At 32.8% G+C, this 10,808-nt stretch overlaps 1 pseudogene; it reads right to left on the reverse strand.

Moving 5' to 3' along the window:
* LOC110019359 overlaps window positions 1-9,899 on the reverse strand; it is a 57,730-nt pseudogene extending 47,831 nt beyond the window's left edge.
* Between the last annotated feature and the right edge of the window lie 909 nt (window positions 9,900-10,808).

The following is a 10,808-nucleotide window of genomic DNA, read 5'->3' on the forward strand; positions in this document are numbered from 1 at the left end:
AAGGAGAAAGACAGAGAAAACTACTCAGAACTCATGGGGAAGACACAATAAAACTCAGAATTCATATATAAAAGCAAAGTCATACAAACTACAAAAAGTAAATAACACTTATCTCTAATTCCTCCTCTAATTCCTCCCTAAGCAAACTCCTCGAAGTTCCTCTGAATCTTTTCATTTCTTTACTGCACACAGAATTCTTCTTTGAAGTAACAAGGAGGAAGAAATCTCTCACTTTCCCTCCACTCTTATAATTTCTCGAAGAATTCCTCACTATTTTTACACACTATTGAAACTTTTCTAACTTCCAGGAAGATAAATAACTTATCTTCTAGCACTTCCTCTCTTTCAATTTTCGGCCAAAACATTCTTTTAAAGTTGTGGATGAGCTTTCCCAAGAGTTGCCTAAACATCCCTTCAAAATTTGGTCTTATCCAAAGCCTGATTAGGCAAAACCGCCGAGCTCGCCGTCGGGGACCGAGCTCGCCATCGGCGGCCTCGAGGGCGCCGTTGGCGTACCTTCTTAATGAATTAATTCTGGAGTCTCGGGAAAATCTCGCTGTCGGCGGAGTCGATGGCGTCGTCGACGCCCTAGTTCAATTCTGCACATTTTGGTCTTTTTCGATCCAAATTCGCTCATTTTTGCATCTTTTTACTCCAATGGCCCTAATTCATCATTCCTGCAACAAAACATCAACAATATCGTTCTTTAAAGTACAATATCATCAAAAATAATATAAAATAGGTATGAAAATCTCAACATATTTTCCTTTGGTCCATGCGCAGTTCAAGACTTTCAGGACTTGAATCTTACGACCCTGAGTTAGACAAAGAAATCAGAAAACTTAAAAGACTACAATAAAATTTAAGAGAAATGGCTGACATAGTTGATAACATTCCTGAAATCCATAATTAGAACAACCTGCCTCAACATTTAAGAGATTATGTCAATCCTACGGTAGATAAAATCTATCTTAGTATCCACAACCCTGTCGTAGAAGTCAATCCCATCGAACTGAAGCCTACTATCATCCATATGCTGCAGAACAATCGGTTTGGGGGGACACCTTCGAAAGACCCTAATCTCCATTCAGCGATGCATAATATCTTAGCATAAAACCGTCAATACCACATCAATATCACCCCAATATTACCCCAATAGCACCACAATAATATCTTGACATAAAACCCCTAATATCACATCAATACCACCTCAGTGATATCTACGCATAAAACCCCCAATACCACCATAATTGACACCAATCTCACCCTCATACCATGTCAATACCACTACAATAATACCTTGGCACAAACCCCTAATTCAACCACAATACCACATCATTATTATCACTATATGACCTCAATACCATGTCAATACCATCTCAATACCACCCCCATAATATTTTGGCACAAAACCCCCAATACCACCTCAATATAACCCCACTACCACATCAATATTACCCCAATGCCGCTCCAAAAATATCTTAGCACAAAACCCTCAATATCACCCCAATACCACGTCAGTACCACTCCAATACCCTTAATATCATATCAATAACACCCCAATACCACACTTGAAATATCTTGGCACAAAAACACCAATATCACCTCAATATCAAATTAATATCACCTCAATATCACTCTAATATCACCACAAACTATGTGCTCATGATGCATTTTGTTAAATTTTGTTTGGTCTAGCGGCACCTTTTTTAATTTCAAGGCAAAGCTAACACTCATTGGAGGAATTTTTTTTGGACACATGTTTTTTACTTTTTAACAGTTAATATGTTTGTATTTTTTTGAAAGATTTGGATGGTATCAATGTAGGAAAATTGGAGTTTTTGTTAGATATATAAATGCAAAGGACTCTGGTAGAATGTATGTAAATGCCCATTCTTTAAACAAATTATGCATCTCCTTTTCTTTTCATATAATCATATTTTCTTGCATTATTAAGTATGAATCATTAATTTATAGGATTATATTATCAAAAATGAGCTCAAGCAATTCAACAAGTTCCAAGGGGACCAAACATCGACTTGTATATTGTGATTGCAACATATTATGTGTTGTTTTCATGGCACATAAAGGTGATAATGCTGGCAGAAAAATTTTATAGTTGTCTAAAAAATTAAAAAATAGATATTTCGAATTTTTCAAATGGATTGATGAATTGAGGGATGCAATATTAGAGCGAGATGATGAAAAGATAAATGCATTTGATGATATGGTGAAAAATGATCTGAAAGACTTAAAATTTCTTAAGAGGACTTTGGTTTTGTTTGATTTTGTAATTGTAGCAATGTTGTTATTGTTGTTAACGTTCTATTTGTTTTAATGATGTTGATGTACTTTGCAAAACAAGCTGCTCTACTTTAGGTTTTTTGGTGAGGAAACTCATATGTTTGACCGAGAAGCAGCTTATGTTGAATATATTTTGTTTGTAAGATTATTTTGAGGGTTGAAATGTTAGTTAGTGTTCACCTTAAATTTCCTTATTATTTTGTGAGTGAAAATAACCTCAAAAATTAATATTATATTTATTCCACAAACAACACTTTTATAACTGTGTTTTTTAAACAGAACTATGTATACACTGAGGGGTATTACTGTCATTAGTCCACAGGCAACACTTTCAGAGCTGTATTTTTCAAGCAGACCAACTGCTTCTAAATAGGGCTGTCAAAACGACTCGTTGTTCGCGAACAACTCGTGTTCGGCTCGTTAAGAAGCTCGTGTTCGACTCGTTAATTTAGTTCGATAAGTTAACGAGCCGAACATGAACTAAAATGTGTAGTTCGTGTTCAGCTTGTTTTGGCTCGAAAAAAAAATCTAATTGACTACAAGGCTACAAAGACTTATAATAAATTAAAATATTGATTAAGAAAATAGAATAAAAATTATTAAATTAGATTCAAATGATGTTTTAATATATATAATAATTTTTAAATTTTGCTCAAATCCTTATTGTCTTATGACTACAATATGGGTTGTTAAAAAGACTCTTTGTTCGTGAACAGCTCGTGTTCGGCTCGTTAAGCAAACGAGCGAACACAAACACAATTTTTGAGCTCGAAATATGGCTCGCTCGTGTTCGGCTCGTTTACACCCCTACTTCTAAAACACCAGTTTTTGAACAGCAGATTCTCAACATCAGCATTTGAACTGAGATTTTGTACAGTCACAGCCGAAATAAACGTACCCTCAATGGAGTAGGAGTTTATCATAAATAATGAGATGCAGTCACTAAAGTCAAATTAGACATAAAATTTAGCAGAGCTACCAAATGGCAAAAAGATATTACACAACAAGTGGATCTACAGGCTAAAAATGGTAATAGGATCTATATGTCAAGGCTTGTTGTGAAGGAAGTTCAGTAAAAGGAAGTGGACTGCTCAGATATATTTTCTGCAGTAATGAAGATGACAACTATAAATTTTGTTTTGATCTTAGTAGCAGAGAAAAATTTATATCTAGAGTAAATGAATGCGAATATAGCTTTCTTGCATGGTGACTTAAAAAATTAATTATATATGGTGCAACCAGAGGATACAAAGTTCCAGGAAAAGAAAGTATGGTCTGTAGATTAAAGAAAATTTTAATGATTAGAAGCAGACCGAGAAACAATGGCACATGAGGTTTGACAAGTTTATATCAAATAATGGGTACATAAAGTGCCAAATAGATCACTGTTACTGCATCAAAAATTTTGGTAATTATGATATCCTACTTCTATTGTATGTGGATAATATGTCGACTGCAGCAGCATATATGACGAAAATTATGGACTTGAATAAGCAATTATCAAGAGAGTTTAAGATGAAGGATTCATGTCAAACAAGAAGATCATCGGTTTGAGAATCAGTAAAGATAGGAGTCCAGGTAGAGTGAAGATTTCTCAGGCATACTATGTTAAGAATGTTCTACATAAATTCAGCGTGAGTGAGGAAAAACCAATTTGAATTCTCTTAAGTAGTCACTTCAAGCTATATAAAGAACTATCCCCGAAATCTGAAGCAGAGCAAGCATAGGATGAAAAGAGCCTCATACTTTAGCAGTCGAAAGTTTGGTATACATGATGAAATGTATTAGACCAGATATTACATATGTAGTGGGAGTGGTCAAAATATACATGGGTAATCCAAGGAAACAACACTTGGAGGCAATGAAGTAGATCCTCAGATACTTGAAAGGAACAGTTGATGAGGCACTTTATTTTGGAGGTGCGAAAATTAATTTATAGGGATATGTAGATTCAGATATGGCTATAGATATTGATGGCAGAAGTAAAAAAGAGTATGTATTCACTTTGGAGAACACAGCGGTGAGCTGGGTCTCTAGACTACAGAAAATTATTGTAATTTCAACTATAGATATTAAGTACATTGTTACCTTTGAGACTAGCAAGGAAATGATTTGATTACATAGTTTTATGACAGAATTGGGCACGAGGCAAAGGATTAAAAAGGTTCATAGTTATAGTATGACTGTCATTCATCTAGCTAAGGATGTCACTTTTTATACCATGAAGAAGTACACTTAGTTGATGTATCACTTTATCCATTCTTTTCTAGAAGATAGTCAGTTCTCTTAGGAGAACATACATGCAAGTTGGAATCCTACAGATATGTTGATTAAATTAGCTATAACTGAGAAACTAGAACTATGTTTGGCTTCAGTTGGAGTTCATGAAGGTTAAGACCAAAGAGTGAGGCACACTACCATACAAAACTATGAAGATGGTGCACATTTGGAGAGGTGGTTGCAAATTAGTCTCTAAATAGAACATTGTTATGCGTGGAGCCTAATTGGCAAGAAGTAGTGCATATGAACAACATAGCGGGCAATCCAACGTCCCTACGTCTGCAAGCGGATAGCCCAATGTCAAAACAAGCGCCCTAGTGTCAGTGAGTCGCCTAATTTTGACAAACTATCAGCATCATCCCTACGCAGCGGTTTCTTCTAGAAAACTAGCCTTGCCCATATCACCAAGAGAAGCGTGTATGGGTGGTAGAAATCACAAATTTAAATCTTCATCCCACCACACTAAAAAAAGAAAGCATAGGTCTTCTAACTTGCATGAAAGCAAAGACAAGCAAACATGCTTTTCTCACCGGTCTAAAAAAAGTGAGTATCAGTACTTATTTGGCGGTCAGACGCTATTGTCCCTACTGCATTAAAAAAACAAGTTTGAGGATTCACTTACACAAAAGACAAAAAGATGAAGATTTTCTCCGCCAAGCTATGAAAAATGCATATCAATACTTACGTGGATGATTCCTCTATGTTTCTTTTTATACGACTCTTTTGTAAATCACATCTTACGATTTGTTATTATCTTGTTTCTCTTATTCTTCTCAAATGTCATCAAATATAAATGAGAATTTTTTGACACTGCCTCATGCTCAAGTGTCCATTGAAGCGAAATTATGGCAGATGCCGAGGTGACTCGGGGTCAGATGATTTGCTTCTTGCTGATAATTAATTATTTTTGACGTACATGTCATTTCGATCATGGAGGATTCTTTCTTGGACCCATTTCATGAACAAGAGTTATTTGGATTCTTTCGGTGGTTGATAAAACATTTTGACTTGATTCACATGATGCAGCATTTTTATATTCGTCGTATCTGGTCAATTCATACTATAGAATAAAAACAAAGGTCAAAAGACTCAAAGCTTCCAATTGCCCTACGTGAGTTCACCAAATAGAGAATTAGCCCAATTAATTCTTGGTTAGGCTAATTAAACCAGATTTTCCCAAATTAGCCCAATTTGACCCATTTTGAACCGACATAGTCTTAAATAGGTTAAACCCATGAAAAACTTCAAATTGCTTTGACCCATTGCTCATACACTTTGCTTAAGACCTTAGGGACAAAACTTAACTTGGAATCACCCATTTGAATCCAATTAGGTTTAAATGGGATTATACCCATGTTTAGACCATTTAAAGCCATCCAAGCACTTTTATAAGCTGGTCAACACTTTAAGAAAACATTTTGTTTATGAAATTAGCTTTTTAAAAAGGAAGGCTAAGGAAAAAAAGGATGATAAATAAGTTAACAAAAAGTGAATTTTAATTTGAAAAAAAATAGATAGATTTAAACTTCATTTTGGTAGCTTTAATATTGCATATACTAATGCATCATAAAATTATGAAATTAATAAAACAAAATTAGTATATTAATTTTTTTCAAAAATAATCTAATCGTGTTGCGATTGAGTATTCATAAAATGCTTTAATTGTTTGTTTGAAGTTCCTTTTAAGGAAAGAATTGGATTTATAAGGGCATAATAAGTCTATTAAATATTAAAATAAAAAAGAAAAATCTTGAACTTCTATAATTTTTAGTTAAACACAATGTGAATAGTTATAATATTGCGCTAAATAATGCTCCAAAAATTTAAAATTAATAGCTCATAGCGGCGCAAAAGGTGTTTCTAGATTTGCATTCAATGTAATAATATGTTTCATTATTGAAGAGTTTGTATATGATTTTTTTCTCAATTTGAGTTGATGAATCATGTGATAAATCTACAAAAATACAAATGACTATTGTGATATGCTATGTGAATTAAAAAAAGTCAAGCTGCAGTTATTTTTATTGCCCATGTTCCTGATATATCAACCAGACCTTTTACAATAATAACTGAGCAATTCTTATCAACCTATAATTTCAGTGTTTCAAAACTGTATAAGCAATAATATTATAAAATTAGTAATATAAGAGAAAAATATAAAGGGCTGAAGACATTATTTTTAAATAAAAATAAATCTTTTTATTATATTCAATGTTTTTCATATTAATTTCAATTGGGTTTGATATAGGTTACTAAAAATCACTTTCAATTTGCTTGTTATTTAATATAATCTCAAATTTAATGAATCTTATTAGTGTTTCATGCTAATGTTGCAATCAAATAAAAAAAACAAAATAAAATAAGATATTAAAATGGTAAAATTTGATAAGCTTATCATAAGATAGATTTAAACCACGAGATTACTCTTAGACGGTAGAGAATAAATGATGGAGTTCATATTTTGAGTCCCTTCTAAAACTGACCATTTCGCAGTAATCAATAAACAAAAAATTATTATGGAGGATGGCATCAACTCTAAATAAGGAAAAATGACACCAACTCTAAACAAAGAAAAATGATATGCATATTATAAGAATAAATCCAACCATTTAAGTTCTTCTCTAATTTGTGCTTGATAAAAGATATTCTTGGAATCACTTTTAAACCATCACAAGCATTAAGGATCAAGATATGGTGAATGTTATATCTTTAGTTCAAATTTAAAAACTATGATTACAATATATGAGAGATACCAAATGAAAAGATTTTATTAACAGAATCACAAAATCCTAGGAAGCCACTCTATGACTGCCACTAAAAAAGCCAACAATTTCTCCAAGTCTGATAGCTGACAACCAACCCAACTCCAAGTTCTTAGTTAGGCTACATTCCTCTTGTATATCTTTTACACTTTCTCATGTATGGCGCATACTATAGCCATTTATGTAGCACAAAAACCTAAATCCATGCCAATAAAAAATGGATCTTAAAGAGAGCCAACATTTAGGCAATCCAACCTCCAAATTTACTATATTTGCTAGTCATTGAGTTAATAGCCTTTTTTTTTTTTCTTTTTTCTCTCAAATTTTCCCTCTGCTCTTCTCGTAATCAGCTTCACTATTCATTTGGGTTAATAAAATTCTAGCATAACCCACGGACAAGGATCCAATAACTATACATCTTTTTTAGATCTAACTCCGCTTTACTTTCTTGGATCAATTACTTAACTATATTATTCAATATACTTTACCAAACTTTCTCTTCTTTAAGGCTTTCATTTAGAAATTTCAAGTAATATTTTAATCTTATCTTGATGTCTTCATTTTTAACATGTTCATATTATCTTCATTTTTAATGAATCTAATTTGATCAATATTCTTAAATCTCTTATTTTTTATCTTAGTTAATATGTGTATCCCATTTTATCCTTTCATAATACCAAGCCTATTATTTAAATTATCAGAGGTTATAGCTTTTACATTACTCACTCCCTATTTAAAGGATTTCCATCTTCTTATAATCAATGAAAGTTTCAGTAACATTAAAATTTTTAAATTTTAAAAATTCATTCATTTTACTTTAACAACTCTTTGTGACTTCACAGCCTATCAGTGTATATGATCGCCTTTTAGAGTCTTCAAAAACCTTTACAGTAATCTTCTAGAGTTAGCCATCTTATTCCATATCAAGTTTGGCTCGACTAAAAATTTTAATTCATCTCTCTGTATAAGAAATGTTAAAAGATTAATAATTTCTAAAATTTCAAATTTCACCACTTATACTCTTAATTAGTGCTTTCAAATTGTTAAGCAAAACACGATATAGAATGGATCATGTTTCATCAATATAATATGTGCCCAAGGAAAGCGCACTTTGACTAACTAAAGTGCTCATATATACATACACATATGTTGTGTGATAAAACTTTCTTCTAGAATCACCTTATAGTTTTTACTAAATATTTTATGATTTAGTGACTCTAATTTTGTAAGTAATAAAGCGCTCTTGTCATTTCTTATGTATGTCTTCCCATTAAAAGAATATGAGCAATTGTGGAATCAAGCACATATTCTAATATTGCATTTGTATCTCCTTTTCTATAACTACCATGAATACTCTCATATCCATCATACTAGAACCTATATATTCATTAAAATCACCTCCAATAAAATTTGTTTCATCAGCAAGCATATAATGTAGCAATTAATCCATTTTTCCCAAATTTATTTTTTTGTACTATTTTCCAATCTAGCTTGGTGATCATAAACATTGACCACATTACATAATTTCATCATCAATAGTTAGTTTAATAGCAATCACCTGATCACTGAACTTATTAATCTCAACAAATATATCCTTCAACTCTTTATACAATACTAGCATAATCTCATCCATATTGTCAACCTTTCATAATTTATTAAATTTCTTAATATATTTAAAATTTTCTACTTCAGATTTAGCTTGACAAATTAGCTTGTGTTGGGTCAGCCAGGAATTAGATATCACCAGCAGCAGCAGCCATTGGGTATACTAGTAACCATGACACCTAGGTCTGATTCTGGCTCTTCACTGACCTTCTTTCTCTGCATCCCAACTCAATCCCTAAAAGGGTGGCATTTTTTTTATTTTTTTATTTTTTTATTTTTTTTATTTTTCGTTTATGTAGAGTGAGCACTCTAACTTAGCCACTTGGAATTTTTCACTCTGTTTCAAACCAATGTGCTGCTTACTCGGACACAAATGGCTGCAGGTTTCCATTACTTATACAGAATGCCACATAGCCATAAATTGAGAGCTCTCCATCATTTTTGCTAAACAACCAAGTTGATCACGGAAAACTAACTAAAACATCAATAAGCACAACTAAAAACAACTAGACACCCCCCTCCATTAATTTCCCTTCATTGCTATCAAACCAAGGGAACGCGAGCGAGTCTCCAAAAGCCATACAGAAGAAGGCATTCGAGATTATTCACAGAAAACCGTCCAAAAGAAACACCACAGCACCAAGAAGATTTGAAGATGTAAGAGACCAAGAGTATTATCCAAGTCGGCAGTTCACTCACCTTGTCGATGTCGACATCTGCGTTCCCATGACCAAGCATATCTGCCATTCGGTGTTTGAGCTTCTCCGGAGCTCCACCAGCAACGATTGCCTAGAACTCCCTGTCGTCATAGATGGCAGATCTTCCTTCGACTATCATCAATCTCTCAGAGCATTAAAAAACCCAATCCGCAATCCATAAATCAGAAGAATCGAAAATGCGGGGGAAGGAAATCTTGATGAGGCGTGGCAGGTTTAAGTAGGCCAAGCAGAGCTCAAAACTCAGACCGAAAATCGCAAGAATAAGAATGTATAAATAGATAGACGGATAGCGATTGTTGTTATTAAATAATAACTGAAACGGGTTCTCTGTCCAAATTGGTTTACCGAACACATTCATTTAAACTCTGCCCCGGATAAGCCTTGATATAGGAGGAATTTTTAAACCCGCCATTATTAGGAAAAAAATAATAACAAATTAAGCTACTAAGTCATGCATACATGGCTATTTTTATAATAATAGATGACCATTTGGGTCAATTTGAACAAATGAGAGAAATAAAAATTTAGGTTTTTTTTTTTTTGGTAAGTTTTCAAAATTTAGGGGAAAAATTTTTTATTACCTCAAAAAATTAGTTATTTCTCTCATTTGTTCTGTCGGCCCAAATAGTCCCCTATTATTTAAAGGAAATCTTATGAGTTAGCCAAGAAAGCTGAATGCCCAAAACTTAAATATCTTGTATCTTAATTTAGGTTTTATATACAGTTAATCTATATAATTTTAATAAAATATACAATATAATATGCACACGTGCATTTTTATTTAATAAGAGATTGTAAAGATGTACCTTTCTACAAAATCAAGGAATGTGTGATTATAAGGCTTGTAGTATGATGAGCACCTCTTATAATGATAAGATGATTGAAAGTTGTAGAGTTTGTAGATCAATGATAAAGAATAAGATATGATAACTTCAATATATGATGGATTAAGACAAATGGGGAATAATAAATATCAACATTAGTTAACAATGAGAAATAACAAATGGGCAAAGTTGGACTTCAACATTGATCAATCATAATAAATAATGTGTATGTGATTATAGTTATTGACATTGAATGACAATGGGTAATGGTGAATGGGAAATAGTAAAATCAATATTTATTCACAACAAGAAAT

This window comes from Phalaenopsis equestris, unplaced genomic scaffold (assembly GCF_001263595.1).
Source record: "Phalaenopsis equestris unplaced genomic scaffold, ASM126359v1 Scaffold000002, whole genome shotgun sequence".
NCBI lineage: Eukaryota > Viridiplantae > Streptophyta > Magnoliopsida > Asparagales > Orchidaceae > Phalaenopsis > Phalaenopsis equestris.